Below are 23,892 nucleotides of genomic sequence, written 5' to 3' on the forward strand. Positions count from 1 at the left end.
TGGTCATGCATCTTGGGTGCAACTACCTCTCTTTCTGTCCTATCTGTCACCACCTCAGCCTCCCGAATGATCTGTTCATCCAGTTCCAGCTCCAACTCCTCAATACAGTGTCAGAAGCTGCAGCTGGATGCACTTGTCGCAGTTGTAGTCATCAGGATCACTGGAGATCTCCCTGCCTTCCCACAAACCACTCGAGGAGAATTCAACTATCCTGCCTATCATCTGTGCTGTTTCTAACTGAGCAAATATAATGAAGGAAGAACAGTGAACAGTTGGGGGAGCAAAAGGATCTATCTGCAGTTTTTTTGCCGTCTCTCCCTGAAGCCTTGAAGATCTAAAACCTCAAAACCTCCACTCTGTCTCTGACCAATCCAATGATGGCCACTCCGCTTGTCCCTACCTTACTTTCATTTGTTCTTGACAGTCAATCCTGAATGCTGATTTGCTGCTACTCAAATCTCCAAATTGTCTCAAATCACTGCACTTTCCGCTCAATCTGTGAACCCAAGTGAACTTAGTCTTCTCAGGTTTCCAATCTCCGAGTGGGTACTGCTCAAAGCTCCAAACCGTCTCAAGTCACTGCACTTTCCACTCAATCCTCGAACCTGAGTGAAATTTGTCTTCACGGTCTCCCGAACTCCGAGTGGCCACTGCTCAAAGCTCTAAACTGTTTCAAGTCACTGCACTTTCCACTCAATCTGTGAACCCAAGTGAACTTAGTCTTCTCAGGTTTCCAATCTCCGAGTGGGTACTGCTCAAAACTCCAAACTGCCACGAGTTGCTGCCTTTTCTATTCAATTGGTGAACCCGAGTGAACTTTGTCTCCTCAGTCTCCTGAACTCCGAGTGGCCGCTGCTCAAAGCTCATTATTTATTATTATATAGTTTTATTTCTCCTTTTGTATTGGCACAATCTCTTGTCTTTTACACATTGGTTGTTTGGTTTTGTTTTTTGTGCTGTTTTTCACTGATTCTACTGTATTTACTGTGAATGTCCACAAGGTATGTATGTTGAACTTTCCCATGTGAGAGGGGATTGACCCCAGGACACTCCTGAAATACCAGACCACCTGTCCCTCCTGGTGCTCACCCATCTCCCCTTTCTGTCTCTGCGTTGTGACCACCTCACTAAACGTCTCCCACATTTCCCCATCCGGCATATCATACAGTGAGTCCAACCACAGCTCCACCTCAAGTCAAGTCAAGTCAAGTCACTTTTATTGTCATTTCAACCATAACTGCTGGTACAGTACACAGTAAAAATGAGACATTTTTTCAGGACGATGGTGTTACATGATACATTACAAAAACTAGACTGAACTACGTGAAAAACAACACAGAAAAAAAACTACACTAGACTACAGACCTACCCAGGACTGCATAAAGTGCACAAAACAGTGCAGGCATTACAATAAATAATAAACAGGACAATAGGGCAGTAAGTTGGTGTCAGTCCAGGCTCTGGGTATTGAGGAGTCTGATGGCTTGGGGGAAGAAACTGTTACATAGTCTGGTTGTGAGAGCCTGAATGCTTCGGTGCCTTTTCCCAGATGGCAGGAGGGAGAAGAGTTTGTATGAGGGGTGCGTGGGGTCCTTCATAATGCTGTTTGCTTTGCAGATGCAGTGTGTAGTGTAAATGTCCATAATGGCGGAAAGAAAGACCCCAATGATCTTCTCAGCTGACCTCACTATCCGCTGCAGGGTCTTGCGATCCGAGATGGTGCAATTTCCGTACCAGGCAGTGATGCAGCTGCTCAGGATGCTCTCAATACAACCCCTGTAGAATGTGATGAGGATGGGGGGTGGGAGATGGACTTTCCTCAGCCTTTGCAGAAAGTAGAGACGCTGCTGGGCTTTCTTTGCTATGGAGCTGGTGTTGAGGGATCAGGTGAGATTCTCCGCCAGGTGAACACCAAGAAATTTGGTGCTCTTAACGATCTCTACCGAGGAGCCGTCGATGTTCAGTGGGGAGTGGTCGTTCCGTGCCTTCCTGAAGTCAACAACCATCTCTTTTGTTTTGTTCACATTCAGAGACAGCTTGTTGGCTCTGCACCAGTCCATTAGCCGCTGCACCTCCTCTCTGTAAGCTGACTCGTCGTTCTTGCTGATGAGACCCACCACGGTCGTGTCATTGGCGAACTTGATGATATGGTTCGAGCTGTGTGTTGCAGCACAGTCGTGGGTCAGCAGAGTGAACAGCAGTGGACTGAGCACACAACCCTGGGGAGCCCCCGTGCTCAGTGTGATGGTGTTGGAGATGCTGCTCCCGATCCGGACTGACTGAGGTCTCCCAGTCAGGAAGGCTAGGATCCAGTTGCAGAGGGAGGTGTTCAGGCCCAGTAGGCTCAGCTTTCCAGTCAGTTTCTGAGGGATGATTGTGTTGAATGCTGAACTGAAGTCTATGAACAGCATTCAAACGTACGTGTCTTTTTTGTCCAGGTGGAGTGTGATGGCAATGGTGTCATCTGTTGAGCGGTTGGGACGGTACGCAAACTGCAGAGGATCCAGTGAGGGAGGCAGCAGGGTCTTGATATGCCTCATGACGAGCCTGTTGAAACACTTCATGGTGATGGATGTGAGTGCAACGGGACGGTAGTCATTTAGGAAGGACACTGAAGACTTCTTCGGCACGGGGACGATGGTGGCGGCCTTGAAGCACGTTGGAATGGTGGCGCTGCTCAGGGAGATGTTGAAGAGGTCAGTGAGAACATCTGCTAGCTGGTCTGCACATCCTCTGAGCACTCTACCAGGGATGTTGTCTGGTCCAGCAGCCTTCCGTGGGTTGACCCTGCACAGGGTTCTTCTCACATCGGCCACGGTGAGACACAGCACCTGGTCATTTGTAGGAGGGGTGGACTTCCTCGCCACCATGTCATTTTCCACCTCAAAATGGGCGTAGAAGTAATTCAGCGCATCTGGGAGGGAGGCATCACCCGCACCTGCTCTCATCATTCGAGTCTCTCTCTCTCTTTCTCTCTCGTCTCTCATCACACCATCTCACCAATCACACTCTGTCCAAAATAACACATGGAAGGAGGGTGAACTGAGTTCCAGAGACAACAGTGAATCGTCTAAACCAAACTGTAAAACAGCAAAAGGCAGAGTGAGCGATGAACCAGTGACCCGGCCGGTGACTGACTGATTCAGACTCTCAGTGTGATCTCTGCTGATACCGTACCCTGTTTACAGAGAGAATCAGAGCTTCGCTTTCAACCCCACCCAGACCACATCCTTTACTCTTCAGGGAAATCATGTGACTGTTTGTAAACAGTTAAGCAGATCTTCAGCCCAACATATTCGTACTGACTGGTAACTACCTGTCCGTACTGATCCCAAACAACAGCACAAATCCTTGAGATGTCTGACTCCCCATCCACCTCTCTCTCCCCTTCCCACCCACTCACCTCACTGCCCACCCTCCACCCACTCACCTCACTCTCCCACTCGCCACACACCCACCCAACTCTCTTTCTCTCCACTCCCTACCACAATCCCAAACTCTTTCCCTACCCTCCATCCACCCACCTCTCTCCCCACTCCTCACCCACTCACACCTTTCCCCTCTCTCCACCCACTCAACTCACTCTCCTCACTCACTACACTCCACCCTCCAACCTCTCTTCCCTTACTCCACCCATTCACCTCACTCTCCCCATCCCCATCTCTCTCTTCCCACTCTACACCCACCCAGCTCTCTCTCACCAGCCTGGATGAACTCTGCCTCCCCTATGCACTCGGTGGACATTTCTCTCCCCACCCCCTCTTTACCCCCCAACTCACCCCTCCCTCTCGACCAGCCTCTGCCCCACTCCCATTACACACCACAACCCAGCCCTCTCTGACCATCTCTTTCTTCCTCACTCCTTATCCCCGTCTCCCCATGTCTGTTCCCTGATTCAATCCTCTCCATCTCCAGCACTGACTGAGAGTCACTGACTTGAATCACTATCTTTGTTTCTCTCTCTGCAGATGCTGCCCGACCTGGTGAGTCTGAGCAGCCGTTTCCAATTTTACCTCAGATTCCCGTGTCTGCAGTTTCCTGTCGATGCTGCTGTTAGCTGAAGGTTCGTGGTGTGGGACACACAGGTTGAAGTGATCCCAACGGAGAATTGAAATTAACTTTATACAGTGTGGAGCTCAAAGTTCAAAGTAAATTTAACGTGATCGTTTATAGCCCTGAGATTTGTTTTATTATGGGCAATCACAGTAAGTACAAAGAACACAATAAAATCAAGGAAAGACTGCACCCAATAGAACAGAGAACAACCAACGTGATAAAGAACAACAAACTGTGCAAATACAAATAGAGATGATGATAATAATAATAATAATAATAATAATAATAATAATAATAATAATAATAATAACTACATAAATAAGCAATAAATATTGAGAACATGAGGTGAATAATTCTTGAAAGTGACTCCTCAGGAGATGGTTCAAGTGAAGTTGAATGAAACTTATCCCCACTGGTTCAAGAGCCAGTTTGTTGTGAGGAAATAACTGTTCCTGAACCTGGTGGTGAGTACTCAGACTCCTTTATCTACTTAAGGTCACAGAATCATGGTAAAATACAACAAAGAAACAGGCCCTTCGGCTAACTAGTCCACAACAAATCGTTTAAACTGTCTACCACCATCGACCTGCTCTGGGGCCACAGTCTCCATAACCCTACCACTGATTTACTTCAAACTTCCCTTAAACATTAAAATCCAGCTCACATCCACCACTTGTTCTAGCAGCTCGTTCCACACTCTCAAGAACTTCTGAGTGAAGAAATTTCCCCTCATATTCTCTTTAAACTTTTCATCTTTCACCTTTAACCTATGATCTCTAGTTATAGTCCCACCCAACCTCAGCGGAAAAAGCCTGGTTACATTTACCCCATCTACATCCCTCATAATTTTGTATACCTCTATCAAATCTCCTCTCAATCTTCTATGTTCCAAAGAAAACAGTAACCTTTTCAATCTTCCCTTATAACTCAAGTCCTCCAGACGCAGTAACATCCTTGTAGATTTTCTCTGTACTCTTTCAACCTTATTCACATCTTTCCTGTAGGTACGTGACCAGAACTGCACACAATGCTCCAAATTAAGTCTCACCGACATCTTATACAACTTCACATATATTCTATCTTCTGTATTCAGTATTGATTTATGAAGGCTGTGTTGCCTTTAAGGCATTTGTTTAGTTTATTATATTTTCGCTTTAGTAATTCATTGTTATCGTTTTCTAGTTAAAGTTAAGGTTGTTTAAAGTAAATTCGTTGTTTGTGATATATCGCGGCATGCGATGACGTCACACCCGGTTTCGCCGCGTCTTGTGGGAAAATATCGGTTTGGAGAAACGGGAAGGAGGGGGCTTGTGTGTGCAGGATCAGCACGAGAAAAGTTTTCTTTCTACGCACTAGAAACATTAGTGAAGCAACGCCGTAAGTTCATGAGATAATCGATATGTTGAATTAAAAATGTTAACGCTGATTCTGTTAAAAGTAATGATGGTTGATAAAGTTTATGTTTTTGTTATTTAAAGAGTTGCGGATAGTTTGTGTTGAAGAGTATTTAAAGCCAGTCGATGGTGTAGGTAGATTCTGACTGTATGTTGTACTTTAATGTAATATAGTTTGTTGCAGTTTTACTTTTGCAAGTATTTATGATGTAAATGTGATGTCAAGAAGGAAACAAATACTGTATATATTTTGTATTGTTTTATCAACAGTTTTCACCATAGGTTAATGTGGAAGAGTGAACAGTAAATGGTTAATCTTACTGGGACCACCTCATTGACTGGTTTATGCTTGGTGTTTAGTTCAGAGTTCTTACACCTGTGCGAGAACACTACAAAGGCCAATGTGCCAAAAGCTTTCTTTACAACCCTATCAACCTGTGACATCACATTCAATGAATTTTGGCCCTGTATTCCCGGGTCCCTTTGTTCTACCACACTCCTCAGTGCCCTACCGCTCACTGTGTAGGACCTCCCCTGCTTGCTAATACTGAAGAGCGACACCCTGCACTTATCTACATTAAATTCCATCTGCCTTGTTTCAACCTATTTTCCAGCTGATACAGATCCTGTGGCAAGTCATGAGAGTGTTCCTCACTGTCCTTTACACCCCCAGTCTTGGTGTCATCGGCAAATTTCGGGGGGAGAGGGGGGGAAGGGAGCAGAGAGAGGGAAGGGGAGGGAAGGAAGGAGGGAGGTAGGGAAAGAAGCAGGGAGGGGGAGGGGGGAAGGAAGGAGGGAGGGAAAGCAGGGAGGGGGAGGGGGGAAGGAAGGAGGGAGGGAAAGAAGCAGGGAGGGGGAGAGGGAAGAAGGAGGGAGGGAGGGAAAGAAGGAGGGAGAGGGAGGGGGAGATGGAGAGGACGAGAGAGAACCCAGACCGCATCATATGACTGTTTGTACTGGAGTTAAACAAACCTTCAGCCCGACGTATTCGTGCTGAATGGTAACTACCTGTCCGTACTGATCCCATTTAACAGCAACCCTCCTCAAGACATCTCTGACTCCCCATCCTCCACCCACCTGTCCTTTCGGCAAACATTTTCTATCCCCATTGTAATTTGTAGGCCACCTCTTTACTACTGTTTGGGGGTCAGTATACAACTCCCACCGGGGTCTTTTTACCCTTGTAGTTTCTTCACAATGATTCAATGCCTTCTGACCCTATGTCAGCACTTTCTTATAATTTGATTTCATTTTTTTACCAATGGGGCAATGTCACCCCCCTGTCATTTTGAGACAATAGACAATAGGTGCAGAAGTAGACCATTCAGCCCTTTGAGCCTGCACCGCCATTTTGAGATCATGGCTGATCAATTCCTATCAATACCCGGTTCCTGCCTTGTCCCCATATCCCTTGATTCCCCTATCCATAAGATACCTATCTAGCTCCTTCTTGAAAGCATCCAGAGAATTGGCCTCCACTACCTTTCAAGGCAGTGCATTCCAGACTCCCACAACTCTCTGGGAGAAGTTTTTCCTTAACTCTGTCCTAAATGACCTACCCCTTATTCTCAAACCATGCCCTCTGGTACTGGACTCTCCCAACATCTGGAACATATTTCCTGCCTCTATCTTGTCCAATCCCTTAATAATCTTATATGTTTCAATCAGATCCCCTCTCAATCTCCTTAATTTCAGCGTGTACAAGCCCAGTCTCTCTAACCTCTCTGCGTAAGACAGTCCAGACATCCCAGGAATTAACCTCGTGAATCTACGCTGCACTTCCTCTACAGCCAGGATGTCCTTCCTTAACCCTGGAGACCAAAACTGTACACAATACTCCAGGTGTGGTCTCACCAGGGCTCTGTACAAATGCAAGAGGATTTCCTTGCTCTTGTACTCAATTCCCTTTGTAATAAAGGCCAACATTCCATTAGCCTTCTTCACTGCCTGCTGCACTTGCTCATTCACCTTCAGTGACTGATGAACAAGGACTCCGAGATCTCTTTGTATTACTCCCTTACCCAACTCTATACCATTCAGATAATAATCTGCCTTCCTGTTCTTACTCCCAAAGTGGATTTTGAGACAATGTGTACCCTTGGACTTTAAGCTCCCAGTTATAATCTTCTTTCAACCATGATTCAGTGATGCCTCCAACATCATACATTCCAATCTGCAACTGTGCTTCAAGTTCATCTATCTTATTGCATACACTACCTTAGTCCTCTGGATCTCCAACACTGACAAACCGTCATTGACTTGAATCACCATCTTTGTTTCTCTCTCTGCAGATGCTGCCCGACCTGGTGAGTCTGAGCAGCCGTTTCCAATTTTACCTCAGATTCCCGTGTCTGCAGTTTCCTGTCGATGCTGCTGTTAGCCGAAGGTTCGTGGTGTGGGACACACAGGTTAAAGTGATGCCACTGGAGAAATGAAGTAAACTTTACACAGTGTGGAGCTCAAAGTTCAAAGTAAACTTATTATTGAAGTACATGTGTGTCATCACACACAACCCTGAGATTCATTTTATTCTGGGCAATCACAGTAAATATGAGAACCACAATAAAATCAATGAAATTTTGTACCCAGCAGGACAAACAGAAAGTAATGTGATTGAAAAAAAACAAACTGAATACAAAAAGAGAGAAAAGAAATAATAATAATAAATAGATCAGTAAGAACATGAGATGAAGAATCCTTAAAAGTCGTGATGATGGTTCTAGTGAAGTTGAATGAGTTGTCTCCACTGGTTCAGGAGTCTGATGTTTGAAGGGTAATTACTGTTCCTGAACCAGGCGATGTGGGTCCAGAGGCTCCTACACCTTCTTCTTGGTGACAGCAGTGAGAAGAGAAGATGGCTTGGATGTGGGGATCCTCGATGATGGATGCTGCTTTCCTACAACAGTGCCCGATGTAGATGTGTTCAGTGGTGGGAGGACATTACCAGTAATTATTGGGCATTTATTGTAATAGATTTTGTGTGCCTTTCCATTTAAAGGCTTTGGTGTTTCCACACCAAGACATATTTCAACCAGTCAATATACTCTCCACCACAAATCAATGGAAATCAAATTTTTAGATGATAGGCTGAAATTTCGCAAAGTTCTAAGAAACTACTGAGTAGGATGAGAAGAGAGCTGCCCTTTCAATCAGGTCCACACTCAAAAGTAACAAGGCAGAACTCCGTGGTAGTTTCTCGGAGGTGGACTGTGACCCATTGCTGAGCGGGATTCATTAGAAAGGGCACTAAAAATAACGCAAGCACAAGCGGAGCGGCCATTGTTGTGGGTGGGCCAGTGTTTAGAGTGGCTTTGGCTCATCAGGCCTCAGCAAGGTAAATATCTGGTAAGTTTCTCCTTTTCTTCTTAATTCTTCATTCCTCATTTGTTACCGCACAGTAGTATAGACAGAATGGGACAATGTTTTGTTCTGTGTGTGAGATAGGGGAGACCTCCATTCTCCCAGATAACCACACCTGCACCAGATGCACTGAGCTGCAGCTCCTCAGAAAATGTGTTGAGGAATTGGAGCTGCAGCTCGATGACCTTCAGCTCAAACAGGAGAATGAGGAGGTGATAGGCAGGAGTTACAGGGAGGCAGTGAACCCCTATGTTGCAGGAAGCAGGTACCAGGGTGACGGTCAGAAGGAAGGGAAATGGGCAGCCATATCAGAGTTGCCCCATGGTCGTAACCTCAAGTACCCACTTTGGACACTGTTGAGAGGCCAAGCTACTAAGGGGGAGTCGCACTGACCTGGTCTCTGGCATTGAGTCTGGTGCTGTGACTCAGAAGAGCAGAGAGGCGAAGAGAACTGCAGTGGTGATGGGAGATTCCATAATCAGAGGAACAGAGACCAGATTCTGTGGGTGCGATAGAGACACTTGGATGCCCTATTGCCTCCCTGGTGCCAGGATCAGGGATGTCTCGGGTTGGGTCAATGGTTTTCTCAAGGAGGAGGGATTGTGTACACCCCAGGGTTCTGAAAGAGATGGTTGAAGAGATTGTGGGGGCATGTGTAGTGATCTGCCAAGAATTATTTGATTCTGGCATGCTTCCAGAGGAATGGAAAACTGCAAATGTTACACCATTCTCCAAGAATGCAGAGAGGCAGAAAAATTGAAATTATAGACCAGTTATTCTGACCTCAGTGATTGTGAAGATGTTGCAGTTGATTGTTAAGGATGTGCTTTTGGGGTACTTGAAGGCACATGATAAAATGGGCCGTAGTCAGCATAGATTCCTCAAGGGAAGATCTTTCCCCACAAATCTGTTGGAATTCTATGAGGAGATAACAGGCAGGATAGACAGAAGAGTTGGTGGATGTTGTTTATTTGAATTTTCAGAAGGCCTTTGACAAAGTGCCACACATGAGGCCGCTTAACAAGATGGAAGCCCAGGTATTACAAGAGATTTACTAGCATGGATAGAAGATTGGCTGAGTGGCAGGAGGCAAAGAGTGGAAATAAAGGGGGCTTTTTCTGGTTGTCTGCCGGTGACTAGTGGTGTTTTGCAGGGGTGGTTTTGGAACCACTCCTTTTTGCGTTATAGGTCAATGATTTGGATGATGGAATTGATGGCTTTGTGGCCAAGTTTGCAGACGATATGAAGATAGGTGGAGGTGCAGATAGTGTCAAGGAGGCAGGGAGTCTGCAGAAGAATTTAAGTAGGTTAGAAACACGGGCAAAGAGGTGACAGATGGAATATAGCTTAGGGAAGTTTATGGTCATACATGTTAGTAGATGGAATAAAGGTATGGACTATTTTCTAACCTGGGGGAAGATTCAAAAACCTAGGTGCAAAGGGTCAAGAATGTATCCAGGAATGAAAGCATTAATGCATGAGGAGTGTTAGATGGTTCTTAGTCTGCACTTGCTGGAGTTCAGAAGAATCGGGGGGTGGGGGGGAATCTCATTGAAACCTATGAATATTGAAAGGGGTTTATGTGGAGAGGATTTTCTTATAGTGGGGGAGTCTAGAACTAGTGTACTAAGAATAGAAATGAGGAGGAATTTCTTCAGCTTGATGGTGGTGAATCAGTGGAATTCATTGCAAAGTGGAAGTTGGTAGTTTCTTGATTAGTTGGGGCATCAAAAGTTACAGGGAGAAGGCAGGAGAATGGGGTTGATAGGGTTAATAAATCAGCCATGACAGAATGGTTGAGCAGTCTCGATGGGCCTGATGGGTTAATTCTATTCCTCTCTATAAGGTCTGATGGTGTCAGCACACACCAGTAACCCCAACCACAAACTGTTCCAGCTGCTACCATCTGGGAAACGGTACCCCAGGACCGACAGCTTCTTCCACCAGGCCATCAGACTGATTAACTCATGCTGACACGATTGTATTTCTATGTTATATTGACTGTCCTGATGGAAAGAATGAGGTGCATACAGGGCTAGTCTAGAAGGTGAGGTCTTCAGAGATCCAAAGGAGGTAAGTGAACTAATTCATAATTGGCTCAATGGGAAGAAGCAGAGGGTGAGGAGAGAAACCAGAGGGAGGTGTTTCTCAGACTGGAGATCTGTGATGAGTGGTATATCAGAAGGATTGGTGCTGGGACCTTTGTTCATTATTTATACATAAGACCAGATGACATGAGCAGAATTAGGCCATTCAGCCCATCATGTCTGTTCTGCAATTCCAACATGCTGTTTTATTATTCCCTCTGAACCCCATTCTCCTGCCTTCTCCCTGTAACTGCTGACACCTTACTGGGTGCCATGGTAACATAGGGGACAGTGTGATGACGTTCTGTCACCGTTCTGTGAGGATTCTCTGTACATCCTTCCCGTGGAATATGTGGGTGCTCTCCAGATGCCCCCATTCCCTCCCACAGTCCAAAGCCATACTGGGTAGGTCAACTGGTCATTGTAAATTGTTCTATGATTAGGTTAAGGATAAATTGGGGAGTTGTCGGCTGTTACCAGGCTGATACGGTTCAGAGGGCTGGGAGAGCCTCTTCCTCGCTGTAAATCAAAATAAATAAATAAAATAACCAGGAACCTGTGGATCTCCGGGCAAAATGCAGGGAAATAGGACCGGCTCAGATGGGAATCTTGTTCGGGATGGACGAGTTGGTCCGGAGGCTCTATAACAATATGATGCTGTGCAGATTCGGGGAATTAAGAAGGCAGCAGAGGTGAGTGAGGAGGACCTGGGGGAGAGCAGTGGGACAGACCATTGCATATTTAGAGCCCACCTACCTTGTCGAGACCATTGGAAGAGCTGGAGGTGATGTCACCATTCAGGAAGTGATGTGTGTCAGTGGAAACAGCTGATTGGTGAGCAGCAAGGGTGGGTTGTTCACTGAAATGAAGACAAAGGCAGGGATGTTACATTGTAACAGGCAGTGTTTATCGACGAAGAATCTTGTTGGTGTAATAAGAACATAAGGTATAAGAGCAGGAGTAGGCCATCCGGCCCATCGAGCCTGTCCCACCATTCAATAAGATCATGGCTGATCCGTCCATAAACTCAGCTCCATCTGCCTGTCTTTTCCCCATAACCCTTAATTCCCCTACTATGGAAAAATCTATCTAACTGTACCTGAAATCTCAACTGCTTCCCTGGACAGAGAGTTCCACAGATTCACCACTGTCTGGGAAAACAGTTTCTCCTCATCATTGTCCTAAATCTTCTCCCCTGAATCTTGAGGCAATGTCTCCTAGTTCTAGTCTCACCTACCAATGGAAACTACTTTCCTACTTCTATCTTATCTACCCCTTTCAAAATTTTGTTTGTTTCTATAAGATCCCCTCTCATTCCTCTGAATTCCAGAGAGTATAGTCCGGGGCAGCTCAGTCTCTCCTCATAGGTTAACCCCTTCATCCCCGGAATCAACTTCCTCTGCAATGCCTCTGAAGCCAATATATCCTTCCTCAAGTATGGAGACCAGAACTGCACACAGTACTCCAGGTGCAGCCTCACCAGTACCCTGTATAGGTGCAGCATAACCTCCCTGCTCTTGAATTCAATCCCTCTAGCAATGAAGGCCAACATTCCGTTTGCCTTCTTTATAACCTGTTGTACCTGAAAGCCAACTTTTCATGATTCATGCACAAGCACTCCCAAGTCCCTCTGCACAACAGCATGCTGCAATCTTATTCCTTCCAAAGTGGATGATCTCCCATTTACCAATGTTGTATTCCATCTGCCAGACCTTGGCCCACTCATTTAACCTATCTCTATCCCTCTGCAGACTTCCACATCCTCTGTACAATTTGCTTTTCCACTCAGTTTAGTGTCATCAGCAAATTTTGCTACGCTACACTCAGTCCCCTCTTCCAAATCATCAATGTAAGTGGTGAACAGGTGCAGGTCCAGCACCAAACTCTGCATCACCCCACTCACCGCTGATTGCCAACCAGAGAAACACCCATTTATACCAACTCTTTGCCTTCTATCGGTTAATCAGTCCACTATCCATGCCAATACACTTCCTCCGACTCCATGCGTCCATATCTTATTTATAAGTCTCTTGTGTGGCACCTTATCAAATACCTTCTGGAAATCCAAGCATACGACATCCACCTGTTCCCCTCTGTCCACTGCACTCATCATGTCCTCAAAGAACTCCAGTAAGTTTGTCAAACAGGACCTGCCCTTTCTGAATCCATGCTGCGTCTGTCTAATGGAACCACTCCTTTCTAAATGTTTCGCTATTTCTTCCTGAATGACAGCTTCAAGCATTCAATACACTCAATGAATGTGAGATGCATGTTCTCTGTCCAGGAGGAAGAGAGGGCCCAGTGCAAGGGTGTCTATGGCAGGAGAACTCCGTCCAGTGGAATGTTCCTGCTTCAATGGGCGGAAACCAGGGGAAAGTAGCAACAGGAACGTTTGTGGGACCACAGCTGGGGAGGAAAAAGACAGACACAGCTGTCGTGACAGGGGACTCGGCTGTAAGGGGTGTAGACTGGCTGTTTGCTGGGTGTAAACAAGCCTCTCAAATGGGATAACACACAATCTGCTGTAGGAACTCAGCAGGTCAAGCAGTATCTGTGAGGGAAAGGAATTGTCAGTGTCAAAATCCAAAACATCGACAATCGATCCCCACCCTCTCCCCCCAACACAGATACAGCCTGACCTGTTCAGATCCTCCAGCAGTTTGTTGTCTCTCCACATTCCAGTATCTGCAGTCTCTCCTGTCTCTATAAATCTGTTGTCTCCCTGGTGCCAGGGGTAGGGACGTTTCCGATGTCTGCAGGACGTCCTGAACAGGGAGGGTGAACAGCCAGTGGTGGTGGGAGTTTATACAACCTTGAGATTCGTCTCCTTACAGGCAGCGACAGAACAAACACCCAAAGAGACCATCAAACAAAAGAAGAATGTCAAAGACCGAATATGCAGGGACAAAAAGCAATCAAAAGTAAGCAGATAGTATTCAGAAATTAAGTTGCTGAAGGTGAGTCCACAGAAGCCCGTTAGTTGCAGGCCACAGCCTCAGGTCAGTGTGAAGATGAGTAAACCTCACGGAACAGAGAGCTGAACCGGCCCCCACCCCCCACCCCCACATCACACAGTGTCAGAGCGCAACTTCTCCCAGTCCATCTCCATAACAGTTTAAATTCTTCTTCCCACGCCTTTTCATTCTTTTTTAAAGGTAGCTGGGGTCTTGTCGGAGTCTGTGATCTACAGATGCACTCAGACTGAGCTCTGACCACCGACCAATCGAACATCAGAAGTTTGCGAGGAGGGGATTTCACTCGGGTCCACTGTCCAAGTAGAGATAGGCAGCGGCCGATCACCACAGCAAAACTGAGCTCTGACCAGCGAGTGATCAGCGTTTGGGATTGATCAGCAAGAGCAAATTAAAGGAAGGCGGGCAAGCGGAGCGGCCATCATTGGAGTGGACAGAGTTAGAGTGGGGATCCTGAGGCTTCAGACAGGGAAAGCAAAGAAAAGAAAGATCCAGAAAAGTTGTTTTTACCCTTTCCTTCATTATATCTGCTCAGTGAGGACAGCAGAGATAACTGGCAGGGTAGTTGAAAGCTCCTCTTGCGGGATGTGGGAACGTAGGGAGATCTCCAGTGTCCCTGACAACTACAACTGTGAGAAGTGCTTCCAGCTGCAGCTTCTAACACTCTGCATTAAGGAGTTGGAGCTGGAACTGGGTGAACTCCGGATCATTCAGGAGGCTGGGGGGGTGGGGATAGATTGGACATATAGACAGGTAGTTACACCCAAGGTGCAGGACACAGGAAACTGAGTGACGGTCAGGAAGGGGAAAGGGGTTAAAGAGCCAGTGCAGAATACCCCTGTGGCAATTCCCCTCAACAGGTATATCACTTTGGATACTGTCAGCGTGGGCGGGGGGGGGGGGGGGATAACCAAAAGAGGAGAGTCAGAGTGGTTGTGTCTCTGGCACTGAGTCTGCATCTGTGACTCAGAAGGGAAGAGGGGAGAAGAGGCACACTGTGGTGATAGCAGACTCATCAGGGGAACAGAAAGGAGGTTCTGTGGTTGGGAGTGAGATTCCCAGATGCTACGTTACCTCCTGGGTGCCAGGGTCTGGGACATCTGGGATCAGATCTTCAGCATTCTGAAGTGGGAGGATGAACAGCCAGAAGTTGTGATCCTTGTAGGTACCGATGACATGGGCAGGACAAGTGATGAGGTTCTGCATAGGGAGTTCAGGGAGTTGGGTGCTAAGTTAAAGAGCAGGACATGTAGATTTGCGATGTCAGGATTGCTACCTGTGCCACGTGCCAGTGAGGCCGGAAGTAGGAAGATTACACAGTTTAACATGTTGCTAAGGAGTTGGTGTAGGAGGGAGGGCATAAGCTTTTTGGAACATTGGGGTCTCTTCCAAGGAAGGTGGGACCCACACAGAAGGGACAGTTTGCTCCTGAAATAGAGGGGGACTAATATCCTAATGGGAAGGTTTATTAATGCTGCATGGTGGGGTTTAAACTAGAGTTACAGGGGGATGGGAATCAGAGTGCCAGAACAGTTAGTGGAGAGGTTGTGGAGACAGATGTTGTTAAGACGTCAGACAAAGTCAGGAATCAAAAGGTTGAGCATGGTCCTGAGCTGCTGATATTTCAATGCAAGAAGCATCATAGGAAAGGTGGATGAACTTAGCGTATGGATCATCACCTTGTAGCCGTTAGTAAGACTGGGTGGCAGGAGGGGCAGGACTGGCAGCTCAATATTCTGGGGTTCCGTTGTTTTAGACAAGGCAAAGTGGGAGGGATTACAGGAGGAAGGGTGGTGTTAGTAGTCAGGGTAAACGTCACCGCAGTGCTCCATCAGGACAGACTGGAGAACTTGTCTAGTGAGTGGAACTGAGAACTGAGAAATAAGAAAGCTACGAGCACATTAATCAGACTATATTACAGACTCCCAACAGTCCTAGAGATTTAGAGGAACAAATTTGTAGAGAGATCACAGACTGTTTCATGAAACACAAGTAGAAGGTGATTTTAACTTTCCACATGTTGTTTGTGAATCCAATACTGTAAAAAAACTGGATGGGATAGAATTTGTCAAATGTGTTCAGGAAAGTTTACTTCATAGCAGTCCCAACGAGGGATCATGCGATACTGGATCTGCTGTGAGGGAATGAGACAGGGCAGGTGACAGAAGTTTGTGCAGGGTAGCACTTTGTATCCGGTGTCCACAATGCCATGAGTTTCAAGGATAGGTCTGGTCTGTACGTTGAGATTCTAAATTGGAGAAAGGCCAGTTTTGATGGTATCAGAGAGGATCTGGCAAGTGTGGATTGGGACAGGCTGTTTTCCGGCAAAGGTTTACTTGCAAAGCGGGAGGCCACTTTCAAGAGTTTTCAAGAGATATTGAGGCCCTGGTTGAGAAAAAGAGGAGGTTCCCAGCAGGTATAGGCAGGTAGGAACAAATGAGGTGCTTCTGGAGTACAAGAAATGTGAGAAAATGCTGAAGTAAGAAATCAGGAAGGCTAAAGAAGGCACAAGGTTGCTCTAGCAGACAAAGTGAAGGAGAATCGTAGGAAATTCTGCAGATACATTAAGTGTAAAAGGATTGCAAGGGACAAAATTGGTCTTCTGGAAGATCAGAATGGTGATCCAGACGTGGAGCCAGAAGAGACAGGGGAGAATTTAAATGGAATTTAGGCACCTGTGTTTACTCAGGAGAAGGACACAGAGTCTATAGAAGTGAAACAAAGCAGCGTCGAGTTCGTGGACCCGATACAGATTACCAAGCAGGAGGGGTTTGCTAACTTGAGGCAAATTGGGGGGGGATAAATCCCCAGGGACTGACAAGGTGTTCCCTTTGAACCTTCAGGAGGCAAGTGCAGACATTGCAGGGACCCTAGCAGAGATATTTAAATCATCCTTAGCGACAGGAGAGGCACCAGAGGACTGGAGGATAGGTTGCTCTGTTGTTTCAAAACGGATCTAAACAGAAACCAGGAAATGAAAGTCCGGTGATTCTGACATCAGTTGTGGGAAAGTTATTGGAAGGTATTCTAAGGGACTGGATCTCCAAGTATTTGGATAGACATGGAAAGATTAGGGACAGTCAGCATGGCTTTGTGTGTGGTAGGTCATGTCTAATCAATCTTATAGAGTTTTTGAGGAAGATACCAGGAAAGTGGGTGAAGACAAGACAGTGGATGTTATCTACATGGACTTTAGTAAGGCCTTGGACAACGTCCCGCATATGAGGCTGGTCAGAAAGGTTCAATTGCTTGGCATTTAGGATAAGGTAGTAAATTGGATTGGACATTGGCTTTGTGGGAGAAGCCAGAAAGTGGTAGTAGATGGTTGTCTCTCTGACTGGAGGCCTGTGTATATCTATATCAATCAGCTGGATGATAAGGTGGTTAATGGGATCAGCAACTTTGCAGATGACACCACGATTGGGGATGTAGTGGACAGCGAAAAGCCTATCATGGTTAGCAGAGGGGTATCGATCAACTGGAAAAATGACAGATGGAATTTAGTGCAAACAACAGTGAGTGTAACCAACCAGGATAGGTCCTGGGGAGAAAGGGATCAGCCATGATTGAATGGCGAAACAGTCTCGATGGGCCAAATGGCCGAACTCTACTCCTATGGTCTTGTAGTCTTGGGTGTCGGAGAGCAGGAGTGAGTGCCATTGCTATTTCAAAAGTAAAAGTCATCTGGACCAGCGTTCTGAGAGAGGTTGCTGAAGAGATAACGGAGGCATTGGTCATGACCTTTCGAGAATCACTGGATTCTGGCATGGTCCCGGAGGACTGGAAATTTGCAAATGTCACTATACTCTTTGAGAAGGGAGGAAGGCGAAAGAGAGGAAATTATAGGTCAGTTAGCCTAACCTCAGTGGTTGGGAAAGTGTTGGAGTCTACTATTAAGGACGAAGTTTCGGGTACTTGTACACTCATGATAAAATGAGTCAAAGTCACCGTGGTTTCTGTGAAGGGAAATTTTGCTGGACTCTTGTTGAAATTTTGTTAGAGTTCTTCAAGGAAGTAACCAGCAGGTTGGACAAAGGAGAGGCAGTGAATGTCATTTACTTGGATTTTCAGAAAGCATTTGATAAGGTGCCACACATGAGACTGGTTAACAAGATAAAATCCTGTGGTATTACAGGAAAGATACTGGCATGGATAGAGGAATGGCTGACAGGCAGGAGGTAGTGAGTGGGAATAAAGGGGGCTTTTTCTGGTTAGCTTATATTGACTAGTGGTGTTCCTCAGGGGTCAGTATTGGGACTGCTGCTTTTCATATTGTTTGTCAATGAATTAGATAATGGAATTGATTGCCTTGTGGCAAAGTTTGCAAATAATATGTAGATAGGTGGAGGGTAGGTGGTGCTGAGGAAGCAATGCAATTGCAGCAGGACTTTGACAAATTGGAAGAAAGGGCAAAAAGTGTCAGATGGAATACAGTGTTGGGAAATGTATGATAATGCATTTTGGAAAAAGGAACAATAGTGCAGACTATTATCTGAATGGGGAGAAAATTTTGGGCTCCATATCTCAGAAAGGATGTGTTGTCATTGGAGAGAGTCCAGAGGAGGTTCCCGAGGATGATTCTGGGAGTGAAGGGGTTAACGTTTGAGCAGTGTTTGGCAGCTTTGGGCCTGTACTCAACTGGAATTTAGATCTCATTGAAACGTACTGAATGTTGAAAGGACTAGATAAGGTGGATGAGGAGAGGATGTTTCCTCTGGTGGGGGTATCTAGAACTAGAAGGTACAGCCTCAAAACTGAGGGGCAACCTTTTAGAACAGAGGTAAGGAGGAATTTCTTTTGCCAGACAGTGGTTAATCTGTGGTTTGCTCTGCCACAGACTGTGGTGGAAGCTCAGTCCAAAGTATATTTAACACAGAAGTTGATAGTTTCCTGATCGGTCAGGGCATCAAAGGATATGGTAGAAGGCGGGTGTATGGGGTTGAGTGAGATCCAGGATCAGCCATGATGGAATGGTGGAGTGGACTCGATGGGCTGAATGGCCTCATTCTGCTCCCATGTGTTATGGCCTTACACTGTGATCTGTAGGGCACTGAGGAGTGTGGTAGAACTAAGGGATCTGGGAATACAGGCCCACCATCACAGGTAGATAGGGTTGTTAATAAAGATTTAGGCACATTAACCGTCATAAATCAATGTACCGAGTACAGGAGATGGGATGTTATGCTGGTGAGGCCTGATTTGGAGTGTTGTCTGCAGATTCGGTCACCGACCTGCAGGAAAGATGTAAACAAGGTTGAAGGAATGCAGATAAAATTTACAAGGATGTTGCCGGGTCTGGAGGACCGGAGTTATAAAGAAAGATTGAATAGGTTCGGACTTTATTCTTTAGAACGTAGAAGATTGAGAGGAGATTTGATAGAGGTATACAAAATTCTGAGTGGTATTGATATGGTTGGCTTTTTCCACTGAGGTTGAGTGGAACTACAACGAGAGCTCATGGCTAAAGTGTGAAAGGCAAGATGTTTAAGGGGAAACTTCACTCAGAGTGTGGAATGAGCTGCCAACACAAGTGGTCCATGTGAGCTCAATTTCAACATTTAAGCAAAGTTTAAATAGGTTATTGGATAGTAGGGTTATGGAGGGGGATGGTCCTGGTGCAGGTCGATGGGAGTAGGCAGTTCAAATAGTTTGAGAATGGACTAGATGGGCCAAAGGGTCTGTTTCTGTGCTGTAATTCTCTATGCCTTGGACTCTAACTGCGGTTCTTCACGGTGCTGAGTTCCCATCTTGGAGCTTGTTGATTGGTTGGATTTCGATATCTCCAGGAGTGACCTCGGGACGGGTGCCATTGGGGGTCCGGCTGCCGGAGGACTATGAACTCAGCAGTCTCTCTCTCTCTCTCTCCCCGTCTCCCTCTCTCCCTCTCTCCCCCTCCCCCTCTCTCTGTCTCTCTCTCTCTCTCTCTCTCTCTCTCTCTCTCCCTCTCCCTCCCTCTCCCCCTCCCTCTCCCTCTCCCCCTCTCCCTCTCCCCTCCCCCTTTCTCTGTCTGTCTGTCTCTCTCTCCCTCTCCCTCTCGCTCCCCCTCTCCCTCTCCCCCTCCCTCTCCCCCTCTCTCTGTTTGTCTCTCTCTCTCTCTCTCTCCCCTTCTCCCCCTCCCTCTCCCCTCTCTCTGTCTGTTTGTCTCTCTCTCTCCGTCTCCCTCTCTCCCCCTCCCCCGCTCTGTCTCTCTCCCTCTCCCTCTCCCCCCTCTCCCTCTCCCCTCCCCCCTCTGTCTGCCTGTCTCTCTCTCTCTCTCTCTCTCACTCTCTCTCTCTCTCTCTCGCTCTCACTCTCTCTCCGTCTCCCTCTCTCCCCTCCCCCCTCTCTCTGTCTCTCTCTCTCTCTCCCTCTCCCCCCCTCCCTCTCCCCTCCCCCCTTTCTCTGTCTGTCTGTCTCTCTCTCCCTCTCCCTCTCGCTCCCCCTCTCCCCCTCTCTGTCTGTTTGTCTCTCTCTCTCTCCTTCTCCTCCCTCCCTCTCCCCTCTCTCTGTCTGTCTGTCTCTCTCTCCCTCTCCCTCTCGCTCCCCCTCTCCCTCTCCCCCTCCCTCTCCCTCTCGCTCCCCCTCCCTCTCCCTCTCCCCCTCCCTCCCCTTTCCCTTTCCCTCCCCCTCTCCGTCTCCCTCCCCCCCGTCTGTCTGTCCGTCTCTCTCCCTCTCCCCCACTCCCCCTCTCCCCCTCCCCTACTCTCCCTCCCCACCCCCGCTTCCAATTTTACCTCAGATTCCCGTGTCTGCAGTTTCCTGTCGATGCTGCTGTTAGCCGAAGGTTCGTGGTGTGGGACACACAGGTTGTCACTGGAGAAATGAAGTCAGCTTTCTTCAGTCTGGAGAAATAATATTTAGTTGGAGGGTGAACTGAGTTCCAGAGACAACAGTGAATCAGTCTAAACCAAACTGTAAAACAGCAAAAGGCAGAGTGAGCGATGAACCAGGCTTATAGAGAGATTCAGAGCTTTCACTTTCAATCTCACTCAGACTACATCCTTTGCTTTTCAAAGAAATCACGTGACAGTATGTACAGTCAAACAGACCTTCAGCCCAATATTTTCGTGCTGACTGGTAACCATCTGTCCGTACTGATCCCAATTAACAGTTCAAATCCTCAAAGTGTGTGGTGAACTGGATATACCTGTCTGACTGCCCCTGTGACTCCTCCCACAGACCCTGCTGACTGCTCCTGTTGGCTCCTCCCACAGACCCCCTGCTGACTGCTCCTGTGGCTCCTCCCACTGACCCCCGCTGACTGCTCCTGTGGCTCCTCCCACAGACCCCTGCTGACTGCTCCTGTGGCTCCTCCCACAGACCCACTGCTCCTGTGGCTCCTCCCACAGACCCCTGCTGACTGCTCCTGTGGCTCCTCCCACAGACCCCCGCTGACTGCTCCTGTGGCTCCTCCCACAGACCCCCGCTGACTGCTCCTGTGGCTCCTCCCACAGACCCCCGCTGACTGCTCCTGTGGCTCCTCCCACAGACCCCCGCTGACTGCTCCTGTGGCTCCTCCCACAGACCCCCCGCTGACTGCCCCTGTGACTCCTCCCACAGACCCCCGCTGACTGCTCCTGTGGCTCCTCCCACAGACCCCTGCTGACTGCCCCTGTGACTCCTCCCACAGACCCCTGCTGACTGCTCCTGTGACTCCTCCCACAGACCCCTGCTGACTGCCCCTGTGACTCCTCCCACTGACCCCTGCTGACTCCTCCTGTGGCTCCTCCCACAGACCCCTGCTGACTGCCCCTGTGACTCCTCCCACAGACCCCTGCTGACTGCTCCTGTGACTCCTCCCACAGACCCCTGCTGACTGCCCCTGTGACTCCTCCCACTGACCCCTGCTGACTCCTCCTGTGGCTCCTCCCACAGACCCCCTGCTGACTGCTCCTGTGGCTCCTCCCACAGACCCCCTGCTGACTGCTCCTGTGGCTCCTCCCACAGACCCCCCGCTGACTGCTCCTGTGGCTCCTCCCACAGACCCCCTGCTGACTGCTCCTGTGGCTCCTCCCACAGACCCCCGCTGACTGCTCCTGTGGCTCCTCCCACAGACCCCCGCTGACTGCCCCTGTGACTCCTCCCACAGACCCCTGCTGGCTGCTCCTGTGGCTCCTCCCACAGACCCTGCTGGCTGCTCCTGTGGCTCCTCCCACAGACCCCTGTATAAAGGCGACTGTGGCCTGCTGCTCTCCCTCATTTTCCCAGGATGTAGTGTTGTTCTTCAGTCAATAAAAGCCGATATCTCACTTCCTAAGTCTCAGCGTGAGTTATTGATGGTGCATCAATTTTATTGACTGAAAGTTACAACATGGAAACCGTTTTACGCCCAGAACGCCTGGACTTGGACCCCCAAGACCCTGGAGCAGCTCTTGCCTTTGAACACTGGCTGGTGTGCTTCCAATCGTACTTAGAGGAGGTTCGTGCCACCGACTCGGCCGTTCAGCTCAGACTTCTCCTCTCGAGGGTCGCCCCAAAAGTTTATTCGTTCATCAGGGACATATCCACCTACGAGGAGGCGCTTGCCGCCCTCAAAAGACAGTACCTGCGGCCAGTAAATCCAGTTTATGCACGGCACCGCTTGGCAACACGAAAACAGCGGCCTATGGAGTCGACTGCTGAATTTCTCCGCGAACTACAGGCACTCGCGCGGACTTGTGACTGCCAAGCGCTCACAGCGGAACAGCATAAGGAACTCTTGGTCCGAGACGCTTTTGTGACTGGGGTCCGGTCAGTGTGTATACGCCAGTGGCCGCTGGAAAAAGCTGATCTTACCTTACGCTCCGCGATAGAGACGGCCGATACGTTAGAGGCTGCGCAGCTGTACGCCGAAGAGGTCCAGCCGCGCGATTCCCCGGTTCCGAGCGAATTCGCCAACGCCGCTGCCAGTCGCGGTATCTCGAACCCCTCGAATTCGCCAGGTATAAAACTCTGTTACTTTTGTGGGCTTCAGAAACATCCCAGAAACAGCTGCCCGGCTCGCGAAGCGACTTGTTCCAGCTGTGGGAAGAAGGGCCATTTCGCCAAGGTATGTAAGTCTAAACCGCGCCCGGGGTCGAGCAGCGCTGCGTCTGAGACCTGGGGGCCGCCATTTTGCATGACCGGATGTGGACAACCATCTTTGCCGGCGTCACCAGGCCCCGCCCCCGACTCGCCATCTTGCATGCCCGGATGTGAGCGGCCATCTTTGCTGGCGTCACCAGGCCCCGCCCCCGACACGTCCCGTTCAACGCTGGCTTCCGTGACCCTCGACCAAAGCGCTCCGCACCAGCTCGCAAGGTCAATGATGGACATCCTGGTGGAGGGGCACAGGACTAGCTGCCTGTTTGACATGGGCAGCACTGAGAGTTTTATTGACCCGGCCACAGTGAAACGCTGTGGACTCGTGACACGGCCGGTCCGTCAGAAGATCACCTTGGCTTCTGGGTCACATTCCACAGACATCCGGGTGGGTTGTGTAGCGACATTGGTGGTGCAGGGCACAGAGTATCGGAACTTTGCGTTCCTGGTCATGCCTCGGCTGTGCGCACCTGTGCTATTGGGGCTGGACTTCCAGAGCCATCTCGAAAGTGTGACAATGGCATATGACGGGCCCCTCCCACCACTCACTGTCAGGAATCCTCAGTTTGGTGGGACTTCGCCATATACTCCGTTACCACACGCACATACACACCGAACCACACATCCCGCCCAGCACCATGCCGACAGCTGTGCTGCTGACACTATTTGCAACCTCTCCACCCTCAAGATCCCTCCCCCATCGCTGTTCACCAACCTGACCCCCGACTGTAAACCTGTGGCAACTAAAAGTAGGAGGTACAGTGCGGGGGACAGGGCCTTTATTCATTCAGAGGTGCAGCGGCTGCTCAGGGAGGGGATCATTGAGCCGAGCACAAGCCCATGGCGGTCCCAGGTGGTCGTTGTTCGGACTGGGCAGAAAAATAGGATGGTTGTGGACTACAGCCAGACCATCAATAGATTCACGCAGCTTGACGCGTACCCCCTACCCCGCATCGCGGATATGGTCAACCAGATAGCTCAGTA

At 48.4% G+C, this 23,892-nt stretch overlaps 1 protein-coding gene across 1 annotated transcript in view; it reads right to left on the reverse strand.

Moving 5' to 3' along the window:
* LOC140726074 (interferon-induced very large GTPase 1-like) overlaps positions 1-20,783 on the reverse strand; it is a 51,046-nt gene extending 30,263 nt beyond the window's left edge. Inside the window, exons 1-3 of the mRNA XM_073042009.1 lie at positions 20,583-20,783; positions 11,654-11,756; positions 7,668-7,873 (exon numbers count right to left, since the gene is read on the reverse strand). The gene's annotated coding sequence lies outside the window, so the exon portion shown is untranslated. The remainder of the gene's footprint in view (positions 1-7,667; positions 7,874-11,653; positions 11,757-20,582) is intronic.
* Between the last annotated feature and the right edge of the window lie 3,109 nt (positions 20,784-23,892).

This window comes from Hemitrygon akajei, chromosome 4, assembly GCF_048418815.1.
Source record: "Hemitrygon akajei chromosome 4, sHemAka1.3, whole genome shotgun sequence".
Taxonomy (NCBI): domain Eukaryota; kingdom Metazoa; phylum Chordata; class Chondrichthyes; order Myliobatiformes; family Dasyatidae; genus Hemitrygon; species Hemitrygon akajei.